The following is a 24,000-nucleotide window of genomic DNA, read 5'->3' on the forward strand; positions in this document are numbered from 1 at the left end:
CTCTCTCTCTCTCTCTCTCTCTCTCTCTCTCTCTCTCTCTCTCTCTCTCTCTCTCTCTCTCTCTCTCTCTCTCTCGTCCCTCCCTACACCCTCACCACCAGTAATATCCACCACCAGTTCCCGGATTTTTTTTGAGGAAAACGCTCAGAAAGTGACACTTACAATGAATGGCTTTTTTTTTTCTCCCTCCTCCTTCACTCTGCTTTCTCTGTGTCTCTGTGTTTTTCGTGGCGCCTCACTCGGGGAACGTTAATCCCGAAGGCGAGCAATGGCGGGGAATTTCTCACGCTGCGATATTCAGAGTGTGCTCATAAACGCTAGGACAAAACCATACATACCTCATCCCGCCGCTCGGAACGCGTGTGTGCGAGCGAGAAGTAGCGGTAAGTGAGACGAATGTTCCTAATTGGGCGCTGGAGGACTGGCGGTGGAGGGGCGCCACTCACTAACGGTGCGGCGACAGGGCATTAAAAGGCGTCCTTAATTTAATAGGTGGTAATCAGGCATCATATAAAACTCTTCTCACCACTCTTCTACCTGGCCCCTTTTTTTCACTCAGGAATTATCTGCGCCCGCCGCCTATTTTTCCGGGCCTTAGTGTTCCTGTGTACGTAATCTTCCGGTAATTATCTCATAAAAAGGAGAGTTTTACTTGAGGGCTGGAGGTAATGTCGCAGGCGGAACACTAAGGCAAGCTCTTTACCCCACTGTCACTTTAGATATTTTGCAGCAAATGCTTTTGTTGGAAGTAAGAGTGCCCGGCCACCCTCCTCCTACCTTGCCTCATTTGCTTCCGGGGAAAATATCTTTACACACGTGGAGTTTGGAGGGAAAATAAAACAGTTGTAGTGAGCGTCAGTGAGCGTGCGTGATTCTAAACTCCGCATTTTTAACTATGCTGCGACTGTTTTGAAAGGCCACAGTGGTTAGACTATTTCTGATAAACGCTTCTGAATGGCGTCGCGGAATTCTTGCTGAACGATGACGTGATTGAAAATAAGACTGCTGAAGTGAGAGGCTGTGAGTCAGGACGAGGCACGGATTCTGAAGGGTCTCACACTCTCACGAGGACTATTGAAGGGTCACTGAGATTAGTCTGATTCTTACGTGTCCTTCTTTTCAATGGGGATGCTGCTAAACTATCACTAGCATCATGAAAACCACTAATAACTTGCACTAAAACATGTTAAACTATCCCTAGTATCATAAAAACGTCTAAGGCCATAATAACTTGCACCAGAACATGTTAAACTATCATTAACATCATTAAAAACATCTAACTTGCATCAGAACATGTTAAACTATCACTAACATCATGAAAACATCCAATGCCACTAATAACCTGCACCAGAACATGTTAAACTATCAATAGCATTATGGAAGTACATGTGAAAGCGCCATTAGCTTCCATTAGACGCTAGAGTACGTTAAAGATAAAAGAGACATGATGCGGAATAATTGCAGAAGGCGATGGGAGTGGCGGGAGTCTGTGTGAAGGAATGTTAAGCAATTCAGTAACAGGACGCGTTTTCATATTTAACTGGTAAGTATTTTGGCGATTTTATACAGATTCAGAAATGTATGTTGGGATTAGAATGGTAAAAACTATGGCCATTAATCTTATGACCTCCATAGACCCTAACGCAAGTAAAATCGTCTAATTATACCCCAAAATCAAGGTAAAAATACGTTTCAGTGTTGAAGAGGTTAAGGAATTCACCAGCTCATGTTTTGTTCTGTTTGTTTAGTAATCTAGTTATTTTCTTCTTGGTGTAGCCTTTCTTTCTTTGCCGTAGGTGCACCAGACATAACTCGGCTTATTAACAATGTCTTAATTTTGTTTTTGTGCCGTAATCTTTAATCAGAAAACCTTGTACTCCTTTTTTTTGTTTAATTTTCATACTTTCTATTCTTGTCCTCTATGTTTTAATTTCATTGCCATTGAATCCTGTCACTATCCCATTTAGCTGCAATATATCATACGTTGGGAAGTAAGTGGCGGGTTTTTCCTTCAGATGTAAGCACCAGGTACAAGGTTTCATGGCATTAAGAACCTTCACCTTCACCTCTCAACTACAATACAAGTTTCCATATCTTGCCTCGCGTTCCTTATACTCTTTCCTTCGTTGGTCAGCAGGTAAAGAGTTCTGCTAGAGCTTACTGTGAGGCAAAGAACGCAAGTAAAGTAGCAGGGATAACGCTCAGAGGTATTATAAAACTCTCTACCTTTTACCTCTACCTGAGAACTGTAAAGCATTCCCTATCTTGTCCTGCGTGTTACATACCTTGGTTGAGCAGCAGGTGTCGAGTCTGTCTGAACTAAGGCAAACAAACAGTAAGGATAGGGCATTGCATAGCGTTACTTGATACTAAGACCCCTTGCCTCCAACCTTTACTTCCCCCATCGTGCAACTTTCCATATCTTGTCCGGCGTTCTTTATACCTTCATAGCAGTTCTCCTAAACTCATTTTCCGCGTATGGTGTAAGTATCTAGTTTCTTTTACTTACTGCATATCATAGTTTGAAGTGATTCACGTTTCCATGTTTGTTTCGCCGGGACCGAATCGCCTGCAGCGCTTTGTGAGCAAAACAAGTACAATTTGTTACAAGCATTTCTTAAAGTTTGCATATTCGCAGCGAATTTCCCTTTGAGATATTTTTGAAATGTTTTTTCCTTATTGAAATTCATAAAATTCCAAATGCAATTTGACGTAGTATTCAAAAGCGGCGGGAGTGTGCACACAGTAGCCGGGGCGTGCAGCGAGAGGGAAAGTGTTGAAGCCAGAAAGGAAAGCATTGGGCAGGAAATGTTGTGCTGCTACACTTGTTTCAATATATTAGTAACCAGAATGAAGACGTTAGAAGAATTTGCTAGAGCACCTGACTGTTGTATAAGTGACAAGAGATAGAAATACAATGTTATCATTGAACAAATAATGAAATATGAAAATTCATGTTTGAGAACTGACCTACGTAAATTCTTAGGCGCCTTTGTTAAGATGCGAATCTCTTAGCTATATATGTTGGAAATGACCAGCGAGTAAAGAAATCGTCATAAGTGAATAAACACGAGTAGAAAAATTAAACGCTTGGCTGAACACTAACAAATTCTTTGTATATCAATGGTTTTCCTCCTTTTTTTTGTGAGATTTAAATGTCCGTCCATTTTTTATTTCCAAGAGTACTACATAATGTTGGTTCTCCATTTATTGCAGACTCCAATATTTACCTGTGAGCTGAACACGCGCCTTAATTAAGAGCTTTGCTGTGTTTTAGAGATTTGTATTATATGCATGAATATTTATTTGCATACGTTGTTTTAGCCTGACCGGAATGTGAGAGAGCGCAGGAGCACCGCCACTACCAAGGAAAGAAACTTGAGGCACCCAGGCAGGCAGGGAGAGAGAGGGAGACCGTGTAATATCCGACAATCTGCTTCCTTTAGCTAATCGAGGGAATGTATTAGTACCACAAGACAAAACAGATACAAAATATTCTTCTGTCTTAAATCTTCGCTACCCATCCAATGCATTCAAATGTTTTTAATTGAAGCTAGAGCGTTTCTGATGATATATTTTTTTTTTACAGTTTTACGATAGATTGACAAAATTTTCACATTATTAACAAGAGAAACACTATTGAGAATCCCGTTAACCATCTGTGTGACCTTGGACAACAGTTGTGACGAGAGAGGAAAGCCTTTCAGTACATGTCATACCTAAACAAATACCTCTGCTCTCGTCACTTTATTTCTTCAACTTAGAGATGAAAATATTCAGTAACACACTAGAAAACAGGAAAATAAACATGTAAAAAGATCAGTGCCAAATATGCGACATGTAATGAACAGATCGGATATGTAGACAGCGAACCCACAACCGCAGCGTTGCCAAGACAGTGATAAAACTCCCTGCCTGCTGAGTGTGTAGCTTCCAAGGACGAGGAAGGTGTTTGGGCCTGGTGGCAGCAGGAGATGAATGTGTCAGAATGCGTACTGCGGCAGCCAGGACTGGGAATTAAGTACCGAAGAGAGAGAGAGAGAGAGAGAGAGAGAGAGAGAGAGAGAGAGAAGGGGGGGACTCATCAGCCCACACCTTACTTCTGTCTTGTCTGCCTGTTTGCGGGAAAATATCTGTGAGGAAAGAAACTCGGGTGGTCTCCGTTCACAAGAGGAACATCAGGTCTGACTCGAGGACTGCAGACCCATTTCCGTGTTATCAGTGGTGGGGAAAGTGTTTTGAGAGATGTGAGAGACATGGTCTGACGTCACCTCAGCGGCAACTAAGATACCTCATCTCAGACCAACAGTTTGGGTTCAGACCTGGCCAGTCCACTTCGACCTGTTGATGCATCACACTAGAGACTGGCAGGACCCCGTGGACGACAGCCTGGACACTGCAGCAAACATAGCCGGAGCCTTTGACACGGCGTGGATTACGTCAATCTCCAAGGGTCACTACGAAAAGCACAAGGAAATGTCACAGTGAACATGCCACGCTTCCATGCCAGTCAGCATGGAAGCGAGTTTGTGCCCCGAGTGTCCCGGATGTGGAACTGTTTTACCGCAGACGTCCCCCACGTTCGGGAAATGAATACACAGTGTGTCAAACTGGCAGCCCAGAAGTGGAGAGGCTCGCAACCCACCCCCCTGACGCTAGTCATGCAGCGAAAACCCTTGTGAATAGTGAACAGTTTTCCTATATATTGTTGTGCACTGGAAACGTGAAAGTAAGTCGATACGCGTATGTGTGAATAATGTGTCTGAACTGTAGTCTAGTTACCTTAAATTTTAAGTTTATCAGTAAATATACTTTATTGTAAATTGTTTCTTGCAGTGTTATGCCCTTATGATAGGTAAGTGGCACACGACTGTGTACCTCTGGGCTTTTCTACATATGTAATCTTATATTTAAACTTGTCTAGATGAGAGAGAGAGAGAGAGAGAGAGAGAGAGAGAGAGAGAGAGAGAGAGAGAGAGAGAGAGAGAGAGAGAGATTTTTCATATCTTTCATTCCTGTGAGGAAGTTCCTGGAGAGAGGGAGGAACTGGACTTGTGGCTGGACGGGGAGTGGACGGGCGGGAGAGTGGATGGGCAGGCGAATGGGTAGCTGGACGAGTGGATGGCTGGCGTGATGTGATGCTGCACCGGGAGTGGAATGTACTGGCGCAGGAGTGCATGAAACTGAATGGCTGTTGAGTTTCACATTATGGGGAGATGACGCCCTCTTGCAAACTCTTGTGGACACGGCGTGAACTGAAAGGAAGGAGAGGAGGGAAGGATGTCAATGAAAGTAATAATGGAAGGAAAATAGAGAACTTAGGTGGAAGAGAATGGAGAAAGAAAATGGAGAGGGAAAAGAGGGAGCAGGAGGAGGAGGAGGAGGAGGAGGGGGAGAGTGAAAAGAGAAAGGAGGGGAAAGCAGTGTGTTGAGAAGGAGGCAGAAGAAAAAGATAAAGAAAACGAAAGGAAAAAGTAGAAGAAAGTACTTTGTTGAGGTGGACGAGGAAAAACGGAACAATAAAAGAAGGAAAGAGAAAAATACAGATTTTCATTCCATTTTGAAACCACAAAAAAAAAAAAAATGTAGTCGAAAAATAGTGCTTTAAAGAATAGAAAGAGAAGGAAGCAGAAAACAAAGAAAGGAAAAATACACTTAAAGGAAACTAAGATGAAAGAGGGAAGACAGTAAAGTGGAACAGGATAGGAGGGAGAGGGAGTGAGTCAGTACTTCGGTGTGAAGAGGCTGCAGGAACACAAGTGAGCGAAGGAAGCAAGTAGGTGGCGAGACGAAGCTTTTATTCATATACTGATAAAAAGCCGCTTGGTAAACAGAGGGGGAGAGGAATAACATGAAAGGTTAGGAGAGAGAGAGAGAGAGAGAGAGAGAGAGAGAGAGAGAGAGAGAGAGAGAGAGAGAGAGAGAGAGAGAGAGAGAGAGAGAGAGAGAGAGAGAGAGAGAGAGAGAGAGAGAGGAAATATGCCTGAAGAATATGGAAGAATGATGGTTTAAAGAAGAGAAAAGATAGATATGAGAAGAAGAGAAAAGAGAAAGACAGAATATGTCTCGAAAAGGAATAGATTCGAAAAAAGAATGAAAGAATAAAAGGAAAAGAGGAATGGTGATGAAAAAAAAAGAAATATGAAGTTCCAAGAAATAGAAAATAATAGTAAAAACGTAGAAAAGAGAAAAAATAATGGAGGAAGGAGATGAAGTGAATGAAAAATAAATAGTATTGCAAGTAAAAGGAAATTAAAACAGAGAAAAGGCAGCAAAGAAAAAGAGTTTATAGGAGATACAGAGGAAGAAAACTGAAGAAAATAAAAAAAAGCATTAGGGAGGAAAAAAAAAAATTGGAGAGGAAAGGGAGAAAGAGAAGACAAGAAAGAGGCAATGACATATTAAAACTCAGGCCGGTGACACGAGCTTACGGGAATCTGCGCTTGGGACAGCCGGTTGGTGAGGGAAAAAAGGGAGAAGCAAGAGGAAGGAGAAGGGAAAGAAGATGAGAGGGATGAAAAGGAGCTGAAAAAGATGTAAGAAAAGAAGAGAAGATCAGGAGGAGGAGGAGGAGGAGGAGGAGGAGGAGGAGGAGGAGGAGGAGGAGGAGGAGGAGGAAGAGGAAAGAGTAATAAGGAAGTGAAAGAAGACGAATTCAAGGGAGGAGGTGAAAGGCACGAGTCGGAAAAGATACAGAGTTGAAGCAAGAAAAATACATAGAAAGTGAAAGCGGCATGAAGGCAGACTGATCCACCGAGTTACTTGTCACTTGAAGAACTCGAGAACCGCCAATTACCAAGAAAAATAAGTAAAGATACCGATTTTTGTACAGGAATGACTCACGATCTCACTGGAAAAGACTAAACGTTCTGATGCAAAGAAAGAAAAGACGAACGTTAAAAAAGAATCACACGAAGGATTATGAAAGGCGAGAGGCGCGGGGTGGGAAGGCGCAGGCCGGGCTGTGTTGGTGGGAGGGTGGAGGGACACAGATAAAGGAAGGGAGGCAGCCGTCGCCAGGAGAGCCACACGCAGTTCCTCTGCAGGACTCTTAATGGTGAGTTATGTGTGTATGAGTCAGCTGAGTATTTTGAATGTGGTGCTGACGATGATGATGATGTTTATGAAGATTTTCGGTTGTGAATAGTGGTAAGAATATGGATGAAAATGATTATGATAGTTGAATAATAGTAACAAAAAGTAATAATGATAGCAACACACACACACACACACACACACACAGCAATACCCACTCTCTACCTTCACCTTGCCGTGCCGCTACGCTCACACGCCGCTGCTAATTACCTTTCTGACAACACGTGTTCTTCCTCCCGTCATTCCTTGGCGCCTGATGACGTGAGATGTGTGGCGCGAGATTTTTTCCGCGCCTCACAATCCCCTGCAGTATTTTCATCAGCGGCAAAATTACTTAATGATATAAAATTGCATTAATTTTGATCAAGCTAATTCTGTTGTGAGCGAGAAATTTGGATTAATTGGCACGCATTTGCTCAACACTTATCGTACATTTTTTGGCAAATCATTATGAGACAAATATTTTCATTCGTGTTGGTAAGTAAACTTGGTGATTCCATCAGTGTGCACAGCGAGTTACCGTGTTTGTTTGGTGCTGCGGCGCTGGCTTGTCCTCACACCCTGAATGACGCTCTCCTTGCCCCCCACCAACCCTTTGGACTCCTGACAGATTCATTCACCTGTACTCACACACTCCAGACACCCGGGCACGCATTATCATATCGAGACTGTAAGAAGTAACTATTGGGGGATACATAACACTTTGCTCCGCCTCCTCCTTCGCCTGGAAAGCAGCCAGGGTGTGGCGGGGGCGGAAGACTGTCGGTTTTACGGATAAAAAATGAGTGTTAGGGGAAAGATGCTGCCAAAGACTGAATGACGCTGTGCCGCGGGGAGGAAGCGAGCGGGTGATGCCGAGGGTGAGATGGCCCGCTGCTTGCGTCATCTACATCTGGTTATTGTATGGAAATGGCCCCAGGGAAGCTGGGGAGCTGCGCCGCGAGGGAGGGAGCAGAGGACGAAGACGGTGAAGAGGTGAGAGGGAAACTATTTTGTGGGGAGGAGGAGGAGGAGGAGGAGGTGGTGGTGGTGGTGGTGGTAGTGGTGGTGATGGTGGAGGGACAAGAAGAGCAGAAGTGTGGGGTAAGGGAAGGGAGGGAACTAAAAGAATATGTCACAGATAGGAAAAGATGAGTACACACACACACACACACACACACACACACACACACACACACACACACACAATTCTTTTTAAATCATATAGTAACAGGTGAAAGAAACGTATAGAAAACTTATCTCCTATCTCATGTGAACATTCAGTTAATCTAATAATGTCATACAGCGTTAAAAAAGTGAAAAGCAAGAATGAAAGAAGGAAAAGAAATATAATGTTTTCTTCCGGTTACATTTATGTTTTAGTCGATGCATCAAGAGAGAAAAAAAAAAAAAAAAGCCGGAATTTATCGTGGAGAGTAGCAGTGTACCGGACGTATGTTATAAAAGAGAAAAATACAAAGAAAAGTAGGTAGCTAAAGTTTATTATTTATTGGCCAGGGTTGAGCACCGCCCCTTGTGTTGGTGGAAAATGAGGAGCGTTATTTCAGCGTGTAGAATTTTTCATGAGAAAGCTGCCCTGGTGATTCTCGTGCATTCCTTTGAACACGTGAGGCACATCGACTTGGTGAAGTACGGCTGCCTTTGAATTTATATCTATTTCTTTTTTCTTCCAGTAAATGTTTAATACTAACCCCTTCAGTCCTGGGACACATTTTTTACCGTGGGATTTATGTACGATTACACCATTTTATTGACATTAGGAAGGGTATATGCAGGTCAGAAGATTAATGGCCAGAGTTTTCACTATTTCATTCCCCCAAAAGTATTTCTGAAGCTGTAGAAAATTAATATGAAAATGCGTCATGGTACTGAAGGGGTTAATCAATTCACTCCTTTACATTATTATAACCCACCAACAACTTTGTAGACACTTAATCGTGTGCTAAATTCGCTTAGATATCATTGTAGCCTAAACAAAGAAAATAAAAATAAAGAAAATAATCTCCTGTCTTTCTGTCTGCACGCACACAATACCTGCTGTACCCAAGAGGCCAATAAAGGATACCCAAAGCAGTAAAAGGATTAATAAGTAGAACAGCTTGAAAAATACGACGCCAATGATATGTAATGTTCTCAAACCCCTTAGCTGGTGCAATTTTCCTTCATTTCCTTGTTCTTTTGTTCGCTTTATTTTCCTTGCAAAGGTGAAACTTCATAACTCTTACCTTTGCCACGCATTTTTTACAATCATGCGACGCTGGGAAGCAATCAAGACCAAATTAAGAAATGAGGTGGTCGGGGTATTGCTAAATCTTGGTCAATGTGTGTGTGTGTGTGTGTGTGTGTGTGTGTGTGTGTGTGTGTGTGTAATTCACCTCGGTCGTCTGCTGGTCACCCAGCCAGTCTTCCCCATCACGGAGCGAGCTCAGAGCTCATAGACCGATCTTCGGGTAGGACTGAGACCACATCAACACATCACACCGGGAAAGCGAGGCCACAACCCCTCGAGTTACATCCCGTACCTATTTACTGCTAGGTGAACAAGGGCTACACATTAAGAGGTTTGCCCATTTGCCTCGCCGCTTACCGGGACTCGAACCCGGGCCTCTCGATTGTGAGTCGAGCGTGCTAACCACTACATTACGCGGTGGTGTGTGTGTGTGTGTGTGTGTGTGTGTGTGTGTGTGTGTGTGTGTGTGTGTATGAGAGTAAGTAATGTAAAGTAAGTTGCATAAGAGTGTACTATGTGTTACTATTGATTTAGTGCGTGTTATTGAATTTTTGTTGTTTTTGTTTGTTGTTGTTATTGTTATTAATGTTACTGTTATCGTTGTTGTGAAGGTGGTGGTTTTGATGGTGGCGGCACAGAGTAAATGTATTGTTTATAAAGTTTTTGTCCTCTTCCTGTAATTTACTACAACGAGAATACATGAGTTTATTCGCTTTATCTAAAATTACCTTCCCAGCTTTTAATCTGAAAACCTTTTCCTACATTTTCCTGTGAAGCTCCTCTCCTCCCTTTCCTGGACCCTCGCCGTCGCATTCCCTGTCTTCTTACCCTCTCACCTTCGCTCTATTTCCCAATTACCACGTCGTCATGGCAGGTCGCTGAGCCTCGCTTCAGGAGATGTAATGAACACTTCTTGGCAACCGCGGCGTCCTTGAAGCATCGTTCCCGTTCCTGAGAGGCGAAGAGGAATGAAAAGCTTCCCCCTTAAAAATCATCGAAGTCCATAGTCGCTGTGTTGGCAAGACGCTGGAGGACCTCGTGTCATTACGGCAGGCGGTGAGGCTTTCCAATATCGTTTTTTTAACATAGAAACACCAGTGAAAGGGTCGATGTGCCTCGCCGCCACGATGGGCCATTCCTGACGCGGCTCAGGCGACTCCCAGGCTGAGAGAGAGAGAGAGAGAGAGAGAGAGAGAGAGAGAGAGAGAGAGAGAGAGAGAGAGAGAGAGAGAGAAGGGTTATGGCGTGACATCTGCACGGAAGGAAGGAGAAGGAAATGTTGAAAATGTTCCTTCACGGCTGGAGATGAACAGGTGGTGAGTGCGCGGGAAATCTGAGCGATGGCACACCGCCCCCGGGAGATGACGGAAATGGACGGGAAAATATGCTTATGATTTTAAATGATTTCTGGAAACCTTTTGTCCGATTTTTAGATATTGCCAATCCTGAGAACGCTGCTTGATGTGAACTGCGGCCAAAGCCAGACGACAGGAACCAGCGGCAGGCAGTCAGTGTGTGTTTGTGTGTGTGTGTGTGTGTGTGTGTGTGTGTGTGTGTGTGTGTGTGTGTGCGTGTGTGTGTGATTCCTGGATAAATGTGTGGCAAGTCTCAAAATCTGCTGACTCTTTTGACGGAACCAGCATTGATGTTGGATGAGATATGAAATGTGATAAATCTAAAACAAATATACTATTAGGACTCGTATACCATCAGAATTCCGCTAAGAAAAGATAAGAACATCTGGAAAAAGAATAAAAAAAAGAAAATAAAACAGCAGTCAGTCAATATCTACTAACCATATTGAATTGGAAAAAGGGGCATGCCTGAATAACAAAGTGTGATATTATGACTTATTTACCATTGGAGCTCACGTAAGGAAAGATACCAATACGTAGGTACCTTAGTAAAGTATACTTGAAATATTGTATATAAAATTTTGATCCCTCTCACGGAAACCACATTAATTTGAGATGAGAAACATGAAGCACTAAATCTAAACCATGTATGATATTAGGACCTGTTTACATCCAGAATTCTCGTAAGAAAAGATACCCTGTAGGCACGTGGCTTACGTATATACTACAGACTGCAGACAAAAACTCCTGACCTCTCTGATGGAAAGCTCTCGGAGGATGAATAACACGAGCTAAAGAAATAAGAGATGTCGTATCGGGACATCTTTCCTCTTGCAGCTCAAGTGAGGAACGTTATCGTATAGATTCGTGTGGGTGTCAATTCCGGTTGTCATTCTCTAGTGAAGCTTTAATCTATATTCTAATGAACATCAGAAAACAGTGTCGTGTCTGGAACTCAGTGGAAGACAAACACGACGAATTCCAGAGTCAACGCCGACGCTCCAAGTCTGATTTGTCCTTGAAAAAAAATGTACCAAAATAACATAACCAAGGAAGTTTTAGCGTTTGTTGTGCAGACTTGGTGCATAATTTAAACGAAGGAAAAAAGAAGTCGAGAGCTGAGCGAAAAAAAATGTAAATGGAAACACGAGTGAAGAAAATGAAATAAATGCGGAGAGAGGACATCTGATTTGTATAACAATCAAGGGAGGGAAGTTGTAAATTTGAATACGAGAGAGGAAGAAAGGGTGATAAGAATGAATAAAAAGTCAAGTGATAGAAATAAGGAGAGTTGGTATAGAGCGATAACAGGAAGGAGAAAGAATTGGTTGAATATACTTTATGTAGCGAGCATCCCGAGATATTTTGTGTTAATGAGATATCAACACGTACACAAAGAGCTCGACGTGCGAGACAAAGCAATGGCGAGTGATTAAGACGTCAATGAGAAACTTAATGAGACTGGAAGGGCGTGAGGGGAGAGAGGACTGAGGAGGGGGACCGACGCACACAACGAGGGATTTTGTCTAATGTTATCTGGTTATCCTTCTTCATCTCCTCTGTGGATCTTTGACTTGATCACCCTCTTCTTTCTCTGCACAGCGTCTTGTGGACTTATTGTTACATTAAATACTCCTCACCATCTTTTGTAGTGAGGGAATCTTGTGTGCTGAACATTGACGCACACACACACACACACACACACACACACACACACACACACACACACACACACACACACACACACACACACACACACACACACACACACACACACACACACACACACAATTACAAGGGCATTAGCTATTTTTTTTCATTCGCCAGCAAACCTGAAGCAATCTGGCGCAAGACACGAAGAAAGGATCGCCCTAAAAGTTCCATAATATATTTCAATTTTGTGAGGCAAATAGCGAGGAGGTGCGAGTGGTGATTGATGGCGGCAAAAATCGGACCAGGGGGAGAGAGAGAGAGAGAGAGAGAGAGAGAGAGAGAGAGAGAGAGAGAGAGAGAGAGAGAGAGAGATGCGCAGATTAAATAAGTAGCTCTTTTAAATCTTTTTTCGATATACTAATGATACAAATAGATTTTTATAGGTAAATGTAAATATAGAAATGATGAGAGAGAGAGAGAGAGAGAGAGAGAGAGAGAGAGAGAGAGAGAGAGAGAATATATATGCAGATGATATGATTAAGCAGATCATTCAAACCTGTTTTTTGATATACTAAATAGATAGATATTAATTAGATAGATTCTCAATATAAAGATGGAATGATGAGAGAGAGAGAGAGAGAGAGAGAGAGAGAGAGAGAGAGAGAGAGAGAGAGAGAGAATCGGACGTCTCAAAAACTCGTTAACTTGCGAGCCGAGAAACTCCCAGCGTGGGGGAATCCGTAAGCCACGCTGCGTTGAGCCTTGAAAAATATCGCCTCCACTTTCTCAAAAATGAATTTACGGCTAACGAAGAGGCGATTCGCTCAGTACATGCGAAACAAAAGTAAAAGAACAGAAGTAAAGGAAGAAAGAAATGAGTAGGAAAAAAACACAAGCTTGTTCGTCCTGCGCTGAGAAAATTGACCTGAAAATGCGAGAAAGAAAGGATCTGATGCGCAAACGATTGCTTTTGGTGAAGAGTTTGGCGGGAGGGAAAAAGTGACTAGACTTGCTGACGGGTGTAGTGAGGAAGAGGAGGAGGAAGAGGAGGGCAGCCAGTCACCCAACCAGCCAGCCAGCCAGTTAGTCAGCCAGCCAGCCAGCCATTCAGCCAGTTAACTAGACAATCAGACAGAAAAAAAGTCAGGTATTCAGGCAGGTAGTCACTCAATCAGACAGTTAGTCAAGGAAGTAAGCCAAGAAATTAGTCATTCAGGCAGTAGCAGTCATTTGGTTTGTTTTCATTCAGTCACAATTGCTGCTAAGTAATGAATGCGTTAGTGCTTCAATATGTGAGTGAATTAGTAAGTCAGTTAGTCATCTAGTCAGCCACTTGGTTTTTTTTTCAGTCAGTTCATCAACCAATCAATTTGTAAGTCAGCCATTCAGTCAGTCAATTAAAGAAACAGCGAGTGGGAAATGGAAATACGTTGCTTCTGTGGTTGTTATTGCTGTTTGTGTTGTTATTTTTATTCCTACTTATGATTCTGCTGTGTTGTCTTTGCTTTCTATTGTTTTTGTCTGTGTTGCTGTTGTTATTTTTCATTTAGTTGCAATGCTGTTTTCATTTTTGCTGTTATTTTTGCTGTTCTTGTTTTTATTATCATTCTGTTGTGGGTATTGATATTGCTGCTTCTGTCGTTGTTCCTGCTGTTGTTTATGTGATGGTTAGTGATGGTGGTGATGGTGATGATGGATAGTGATAGTGGTTGTGATGGTAAGAGTAATGGTTGTTTTCTAGGCAATAATAGTGATGATGGTGATTGTGGTCATACTGATGTTGTTAGTGATAGTGATGGTGTTGGTAATGATGATGGTGACGGTGAAAAGTAAAAGCAAACCATGTCATTGTCAGTCCACGCTGCACGCACGTACCACCACCACCACCACCACCACCACTACCATGACAACTTTTTGTTCAGCAAGTCTGCAGAGTTTTTACGTGATTCTTTGCGCTTCCCTCTTCCCACGCCTCGGTTTTTTCCCCGCCGCCTCACACGCTTATTACCTCATTAGCGAGTTTTGTTCCTACTGTGTTACCGGACGAGCTTGTGTGAATGTGGCGGTTCATGTAATTTTTCAAGCACGTGAGGTAAGGAAAAATTATAGCGTAATTTGTCTTTTTATGTTGTAGGATCATTTATTAAACCAGATTTTGCTCGGTGCTTTTCCTGATGTTTATTCTTGTCTGAAATACTGCGCTCTCTATTTATTCTTGTTTTTTAATGCGTCTGTCTCCACGTATTTTATTTGATTTAATGTTTAATGTGTGATGCATTTAATGGCTCACGCACGGGCTGGTGGCGTCACAGGATCACCATTTCTCCATTCCTCCCACGAACTGCATTATATATTTTTTTCTCATTTTTTTACATGTAGTTCACTTCACTCAGTTCTTTAGATTTAAACGTTCCGGATATTTATTTGGATTTCTACATCTTTTTTTTTCAACCACTGTTATTGATAGTCATGTATAAACTATTAATGCTTATTCTTTTGTGCGTACCATTTTACACAAATACATGCACTTGCACACACACACACACACACACACACACACACACACACACACACACACACACACACACACACACACACAATCACGCCCTGAATCTGACAAGAGTACGCCCTTTCATCCACACACCCTCCCTCTTCCCTCTCCGTCCGTCCGTTCCCTGTCACGCCGTGCTCCCGCCACCCTCAGACGTCACACCTCACGCCACTCATTCTTGCCCACGCTACATTTAGCCGTCACCCCTCATAGCTGTTGCTGCCTTCACTGCTATTGCCTCACCCTCCATGACCGCTACCACCTTGCCACTGGTGCTGCTGCTGCTGCTACTCCTATTTCAGCTGTTCTTGTTTGTGCTGTTGGTGCTAATAGTGTTGACGTGAGATAAGCAGCAACGGTCATAGTAACATTCATGACAACGTTGAATATCATAACAGCAGTATGAATAGGAAAAACTGCTGTTGTACTTTGCATTTGTTGATTTGAACTGCATTTGCCATCAGTCAACCCATTTGTTAATCCTATACAAGTCTACCTACAGGGCGATGACATCCAAATGTGACATAATTCATCTACCTATTCCTTGTGTTATGTGGAAATTTACTAACATCATTACTAATTCTACTATACAAGTCATTGATATATATTATAGACAACAATGGCCCTAAAACTGATCCCTGTCTCACCTCATTAGTTACATGACATCACTTGAATTTAGAGCTGTTTGTCATAACTCTGATGCGTCTGTCGCCATGTCACGACCTTATCCAACATAGAACCTTTTCATCAATCCAGTGCGCTCTAACCTCTCTCGGAAACCTCTGATGGGATACCTTGTCAAAACGCTTCTATCTGTTTGTGTATGTATGTATATGTGTATGTATATTTCCTTTGGTCTATTTTGATATCTATTTACCTATCTAGCTTTCGCTCTATCTTTCTCTCTGTTTATCTGTCATTCGGTCTGTATTTCTGTCTGTCTCTATATCTATCTATCTACCTATATATCTATCTATTTCCTAATTTATTTTTTTTCTATTTATTTTTTACTTTCAATTCTGTTATTATTATCTATCTATCTTTTTATCAATCTATCTATCTATCTATGTATCTATCTATCTATCTATCAATCTATCTATGTATCTATCAATGTATCTATCTATTTATCTATCTATATGCCTGTCTGTCTATTAATAGGTATACATATCAACCTATCAATCTGCCTATCTGTTTGTGTGTGTGTCTGTGTGTGTGTGTGTGTGTGTGTGTGTGTGTGTGTGTGTGTGTGTGTGTGTGTGTGTGTGTGTGTGTGTGTGTGTGCACGCGGGGTGGTCGTCTTTATGTGCACCAAGAAGGATGAGCGGGGATGTATTTTTTCCCCGGTACCGGTTCCTTCGATTATCGGAAACTGGGGCTTTTTCCAGCTTGGGGTTTGGTGAGGAATACCAGCGCCCTGCGTCTCCATTTCTCACCACCTGCTTCCCTGCTGCACCTCTCTCACGGTCTGCTTTGTTCTCTCTCTCTCTCTCTCTCTCTCTCTCTCTCTCTCTCTCTCTCTCTCTCTCTCTCTCGATCAGTGTAATATGTGTGTGTGTGTGTGTGTGTGTGTGTGTGTGTGTGTGTGTGTGTGTGTGTGCTTTACCCTTTGTTTCCCAGTGTTCCAGCGTGTGTGTCTTTCTGTGTACGTATTTCCACCGATAATCCATAACTTTCTATTCTGAACGTGGTGATGCAGTTGATACTTCGTCAGAGAGAGAGAAAGAGAGAGAAAGAGAGATAGAGAGAGAGAGAGAGAGAGAGAGAGAGAGAGAGAGAGAGAGAGAGAGAGAGAGAGAGAGAGAGAGAGAGAGAGAGAGAGAGAGAGAGAGAGCACCTTCCAGACATACTTTCATCTCATCTCTTCCTCTCAGTGTACTGTAATAAAGCAGAGGGTCAGACAATTAATACCTGTCTTGAGGATGTGTCATGGTGTCCTTTCCTGCTCCTCTGATGGATCACATGGTGGCGGCGGGCGTGGTGAGACGGGCGCCTGCGAATCTTGACCCCAATGCACTTTGTTTTGTTTTGGATAGGTGATCAATTAAAGGCTTCAAAATAGAAATCTACTTTTTTTCTACAGGATGAATGGACCGCTTTTTGTCATTAACTCCTTCAGTACCACGACGTGTTTTGATATATATTCTGCTTACTATTTGGCGATTTTATACAGCTTCAGAAACTTATGAGGAGATTAAAATAGTGAAGACTCTGTGCATTAATCTTCTGACCTTTATAAACCTTTTTACCGTAAAGAAAATCGTCTAATCATACCCAAAACTCGTGCTAAAAATGCGTTTTTGTGCTTAAGAAGCTGAGGTGTGTCGTATTTTCTACTGGTTATATGGACAGTTTTATGCATCAAGTTTGAAGTCCCCTGCATCTCGTATTAGATAGTGGAAGTACATACAATTAGAGCAATTAAAGTTGAGGTTCACGGCATCTTATTTGCATTTTTCCCTGCAGTGTTTTACATTTATTCAGACTCCTGTGCTCGGGAGGCCTTCGAAACTTTTAACAATTGTTTGGAGTTATTATAATACGTGATGTCTTTAATGCATCGTAAGTATGAAAAGTTTGCTTAATGTGCGTCACGTGATGATGTGTTTTGTTATGTTTGTTTCCCCTGACGGTGCTACTATGAAAGACAAAAGTAATTAAGACTGTGCTGCTGCCCCCATCTACACTCCCTCACTTACACACATGCAAGTCCATTTGAATAATCATATCGATAGATTTACAACCTAAAGAAATAAAGAGAAAAGTATATTCCAATAGTTTTATACTGACTGAGGAATATTCATAATAGAAAATATCGTTGTATTATATTTGCATGCAAGGCGTAAGGAAGTCATGAATACCTAGTTTGTGTGAAATCACCATAGGTTCCCAGATTGAACAGTAGAGTTAACTCCATCCATTAGACTCTGCTATAAAAGAAAATGCTTTAGTAGAACAATGAAAGCATGAGGAGAATATTAGAATGTGAAAGGAACTTAGCTTTGCAGAAGAAAAGACAGAAATAAGAACAAACAACACCCTTTCTCTCCTCTTTCAATTTGCTCCTTACTGCGCTCCTTTCCTTCCTCGCCTCAACTGCCTCTTTAGCTCGTCGTGTGATGAATTAATGGAGGCATCACCAGGGCAAGGCGTGTGACGTTCTTAATTAGTGTGGCATGGTGCCTTGCTTGGTGTAGTGCCGCAGGTGACGTGCTCCGCTCACGCCTGACACGGCCACCTGACCTACTGCAGCGATGCAGCCACCACGCCAGCTGTCATTTTGTCCTGCTCATAATGGACAGACAAATGACAAGGAAAGGCTGCAGACAGTGAATGTGGCGAATGCTTAGGTAAAGTATTTCTAAAAAGTCGTTTAATTTATTGTGCTCTTGTATGAAGGTCCATATTCCCTCAATACAGATACGGCTATCGAGCGTCAGTCATGTCCCTGTGTTTATTTTGTGATGGGTTGTCTCGCTTATTTGCAGCTCACGTCAATAGATGTCAAAAGCACTGACTGCCTGGAGGGTGTCCCATCTCAGCACAGCACACATACGCTGTGCGTGTATAGCGAGAGGCATGTACAGGACAATGTGCAGAGCGTGCAGCACAATGTCGCCCATATCTTTGGCTGTTTAATGTTTAGATGACCCAAAATTGCTCCATTTTACCGCCACAATGTCAGTGTTATGACATTTACGAGTAACTCTGGTGAGGGCGTTACGGAAGACTCCGTGGCGTGAGGCAATGAGAGGGAGTTAGAGAAGAGAGGGAAGTGCTGGAGGCAGTGAGAGTGTATGACCGCATGTCGCCTTGGGCCTTGAATGGTGTGGAGAGCGCGCCGCGGCTGTGGCAGGGTGTGGTGGAAGGCGTGTGAAGACTGCGAGCCCCACTGTGGCTAATGCTATTTCTCGCCGGGAATGTCTTTGGGATCCGCGTCGTGGGAACAGCCACCTGACCGCTCTACATTCACTCCACACTTTATATTCACACACTTTTTTTCCTTCGTGCATTTATTTTTCACTGAACCACTCCTTAATTTCCTCACAAGCTGTCTTCCCTCCGGGCCGCATCACCTCTGTCTGCCGAGCGGCGCGGCCCCCTTTCTTAACTACCCTTCCATCGACTTCACATGTTTTGTTTGAGATATTCTCTTATCGGAAGACCATTAGAGTGTCTGGAGGCGCGTAGAGTGGCGCGCGGAGGCGGCAGGACCCCATCACCATCGCTTAAGGACGTTCAATGGGTGGTAACTGAAGAAATGGACTTTAAAGGCCGCTGTGTGTTGATCGTCGCAGCGAGTGGGTGAAGCACTGGGGATGGCCAGTCACTCATTCAGCCCATTGCTCACCAGTGTGCCTGCCAACCCTGTTACGTTATACTGTGCTGTGTTGTGTTTTAGTGTACTGTGCTGTGTTGGGATCTCTTTGTCGCTGTCTGCGTCTCTTCCGCCACAGCCGCCCCTCACTGAACGTTGTCTGATGTCCGCCATAGTGTTCCCATCACTAGCCGATAACGACTAGCAGTATTTTCTTTTATGCACTAAATAAGGTTTTACGGGAAAGATATTCAACAGTGGCGCGGGCTGGACTCCATAAGGACACTGCATGGCCGCGCTACACACAAGAAAAATAACCAAACGTCCACTCCCTCCCATCAGCCGCCGCCCCATAGCCCACCGAACCCTGCATGGCCGCCTGGTCCCTGCCGCGCCTCATCGTCTCCCCAACACTAATAAGCAAACAGAATGGGGAAGCTAATAGAATTCCATTGCAATTTTCACCAGAAGGCAGGTTTAATTTCACTGTTGATTTTTTTTCTTTATAGAGTAAATGAAGGGGAACCAAACCAAGGCTGCTGCTGCTTCATACTGCACGTACACAGACACTGCGCTATATATATACTGGTAGATATTTCGTTGTCGATCATTTTTTTTTTTAGACTTCCACTGCACTCAATATGTCTGCTCTTGTCAGTTTGAAGAACATTATATGGAAATTATCGATTTTTAAGTGTATTTTTCATCTATTGTGATAATTTAGCAACCAATCTGTACAATCAATGAGAAATCAGAATCTATAACAACTCAGCCAATCTTGTCTGTAGTCTTTGATATGAATGTAGTGAGAGAAGAATGTGTTTACCAATGATCTAATAAGGATAATGTGCTGTGAGTGAGTGTTTCCGTGGGTCAGTTAGCCCGCAATGTCCCTTACCACTGTGTCCATACTAATGCGTGTTGATCTCTTTGCAGGTGAGGAGTTACCAAGGCTGTGGCTGGTCCTGTAGGGTGAGTCATTGAGAGAGAGAGAGAGAGAGAGAGAGAGAGAGAGAGAGAGAGAGAGAGAGAGCAGTGGGACAAATGAGGTGTTTGTTGTGATGGAGTTGACCTGTCACCGCCAGACTTCACCTCCCCAACACACACACACCTTTTATTTCACCTTTTTTTCAGCCATTATCTCCAGTATTTTCGTATTAAGTGATTTATCTACAAAACTTTAAGGCTTGGCTGGAAAATGGAGCTTTATTATTTTTTTCACCTCAATTACTCGTGTGTATGTGTGTGTGTGTGTGTGTGTGTGTGTGTGTGTGTGTGTGTGTGTGTGTGTGTGTGTGTGTGTGTGTGTGTGTGTGTGTGTGTGTGTGGATATGGTTGAGGTTTGTGGAGGAGGGACAGGAATGGAGGATGCGTCCCCCCCCCCCTTATGAGCAGACGAGTTCCATTATTTCATTATTTTTCTGGGTATTTTTCCCTTCTCTCCCTCTCCTGCTTCCCTTGATCCGGTGTTTTTTTTTTCTTTATCTTCAGGATCGAAACACAATTCGTCCTCTTAGTTTCCCTCTCTTGGTCTGGCCAGCGGTGCCTCTCTCTCTACCCTTTCCCTTTCCCTCTCTTGCCTCCAGTCCTCCTCTTCCCCTGTCCACTTTTCTCTCCTTCATCCCTCACTTTCTTCCTTTCCTCAGTTTCAGCCCAGCCTTTATTCTCTTTGCACGCTTTACTTTTCCTTCATTCCCCTTTTGATGTACTACTGTTCTTCCCCTCTCCTCTGCTCTCTCTCTGTTTCCTTCCCTCACTCACTCTTCCATTCAGCCGCCGCCTTCTTCCCTTCCTTCCCCAAAACGGCCGCCGTGATTGGCTCATGTTAATGGATATAGGAAGGCATCTGATAAGGAAATTTAATAAACTGAGCCCACACTGTAAGCAAGAGGGAGAAATCAAGAGCCGAGGATGATGATGCGAGGGTTAGTACACACACACACACACACACAGACGCACAGACGCACACGAACACAGACACGGGATACAATAGCTTTATAAAAATACAAAGAAATACCAGAAATTCCTCACATATACATACTTACATACATTCAGGCAGACAGACATATACCGCACACAGCCTCCAAGAAAAAAACAATGCATAAAAAATCATCTTTCTCTTAGATGGATAAAAGGAATCAAGTAGCCGTGTGACAGAAGAACATACTACTCTCTCTCTCTCTCTCTCTCTCTCTCTCTCTCTCTCTCTCTCTCTCTCTCTCTCTCTCTCTCTCTCTCTCTCTCTCTCTCTCTCTCTCTCTCTCTCTCTCTCTCTGTCTTACTGTCCATTTCCTTAATCAGGCAGTAGTATTCCTTCTTAGTCTCTCAGGCTGGGAAGGGGATGGAAATTTTTGTAGTTATTTGATTATCCATTTGTATGTTTATTACTTATTATTTTTCGTATATTTGAGAGTGATAAACAAGGCACATTCTCTCTCCTAGTATTTGTGTTTCCGGTATACGAGTACGTGGTGGTCTTTCTCCGTCTATCCGTCTTTAAAGTTCCCTTGCATGGTGGAGGTTCCTTTTTTTCGCTAGTGGTCCGAATACCCTTGTCTTGAATATTATATAAAGTGCTTGCGGGCTTGCACACACACACACACACACACACACACACACACACACACACACACACACACACACACACACACACACACACACACACACACACACACACACACACACACACACACACACACACACACACACACAAAGGAACCAGGCACTTCGTCACGTAGAATATTTCCTCTGTTCCTCGTTGCCAAAAAACAAAAACAAAGCAAAAAAATGAGTGTGGGTCTGGTCTGGGAGGGACTTCGGAATGGCCTGGAGTCATGCTGCGAGGAGCCCCAGAAATAGACCAACTGTGGACGCGGGGCGGGAGCGAGGCTTGTGCAGGGCACCACGCTAGGCCTGCTGGGGGACGCGCCTGGGAAATTGTGGGATCTAAGGAGAGAAATATAGGCGGCGAAAATAAGAGATGATGTTCAAGATAAGGTTATTAATATGGAGTGACTTCGCTTTGACAGTCTTTATTATATTTACTTTCTTTGGATGTGAAATTTAATGAATATTGATGTAAAAAATATCGCTAGATTCTATAAAGGATTTTTTTATTTTGTTATTTTTAGTGGTAGGCAAATAAGATGACCTAAAAGAAAACACTCTGAAGAAATCTAAACATCGATGTTGCCAAGAATTACAAATATTGCAATTGTACTTAATCTTGTATTATATGCGAAGTCTTCCAATAGTTTGCCTTTCTATTGAGTAATGTTTCACTTTGGTCACGAAAGGAAGTATTTATTCGATTCTGATTTCAATATTCACACAGTGTTTGCGTAGAGCACAGCAGGATGTCTCAGCACCAGACATGGTCTAGTCTTCCTGCCATAAAAGGGGACGCAATACCGGGAAGCAGTGCAAAGTTTGGCCATTATTAGTCTCACGTTCTCCTGACGTCCATCATGCTAATGTTTGGCACGTGGTTGATATGAGGCGCACATTCCTTCTCAAGTTTGTTTCAGTGTCTTCAGGAATTCCAGTAAATGGGCGTATAATGCTAATTCGCTTTTTATGTTGCTTTTTCTTTTTTCAAAACTTGTCTGAAATTTACACCGAAGTTGAGTGACAGAGCGTGTCCACGATTCATTTGAGGCACAGATTCGAGAAAGAAAGTGTCAAATTCACTGTAAAAAATTTCTGTGAATACATAGCTATATCGAGTCTATGTATGATGATAATGGTGTGTGTGTGTGTGTGTGTGTGTGTGTGTGTGTGTGTGTGTGTGTGTGTGTGTGTGTGTGTCGCGGGGGAAAGGGTCTCATTATTTTTCCCGCGTCTTATCTGGATACACTTTTACGTCCCCGTTTCCTGTACTTTCTCTTTACGTCCACACAAGAACAATTACACATTGGAATAAAAAAGTTCACTCAAGTACGAATACTCTATACCAAGTTCACCTCTTTAATTCGATTGTGAACTTGAGTGAATGCTAGAGAGGTATTTCTTTAATTTATGAAAAAAAAGAGTGCATATTCTTGTGATGCGATAGAAAACAAAAATAAATTAGCATTATTTTAAGCTCTAATTTGTTCAACTGGTAAAGTAGGAAGTGATTAGCGACTGTCGTATTAACCTACCTACCTCATACTTAGAAGAGTCTATGTGCTATGATACTTCTTGTTACTGTATTGCAGTAATATATTTTTTCCGTCATAGTTTTTCTACACACTCAGCCAACGGCACGAGAAAATCCCATCAGCAAACCTGGAATAAGACCAAGACTGTAACATTCCAACATTCCGTCCTGCAAATGTGACGACAAGACTCCGGGAACTCAGAATGATGGAACACAAAATGAATGAAGAGGAAATCAGCGGGAAAGAAACCAGACGAGGGAGACAAAAAGGCGCAAAAACAACAAATGCAAGTATGTGGAAGGAAAGGGACTCTTCGTAGCCAAAATACCACAAGATGGATGAAATATAATGAGAGAAGAAAGGCGGAGTGATGGAGTATAATGAAGCTAAGCAAGATAAGAGTGATGGAGCGTGATGGGCCGAGTGAGATAAAGTCGCCGTGATGGAGGGCGGTGAGGGGAGCGGGGAAGAGGAGGCTGGTGATGGCGATGGCTGTGGTGGTGGTGGTGGTGGTGATGGTGAGGGTAGTGGTGGTGGTAGTAGTCATCGTTGCCGCCTCCCCCGCGTCACGGCTCCCCTCAGGTGGCTCCTCGCGCTCTGGGACTTAATTTGTTTGAGATTTGCGAGACGGACACGCGAGGCGGAAGGAAGTGAGAGTG

General features: G+C 43.0%; 1 protein-coding gene across 1 annotated transcript in view; it reads left to right on the forward strand.

Annotated features, from left to right (window-relative positions):
• Window positions 1-24,000, forward strand: part of LOC123512189 (CUGBP Elav-like family member 5) — a 507,702-nt gene that overhangs the window by 292,966 nt on the left and 190,736 nt on the right. The window lies entirely within an intron of this gene.

Source organism: Portunus trituberculatus, chromosome 33 (assembly GCF_017591435.1).
Source record: "Portunus trituberculatus isolate SZX2019 chromosome 33, ASM1759143v1, whole genome shotgun sequence".
NCBI classification, from domain to species: domain Eukaryota; kingdom Metazoa; phylum Arthropoda; class Malacostraca; order Decapoda; family Portunidae; genus Portunus; species Portunus trituberculatus.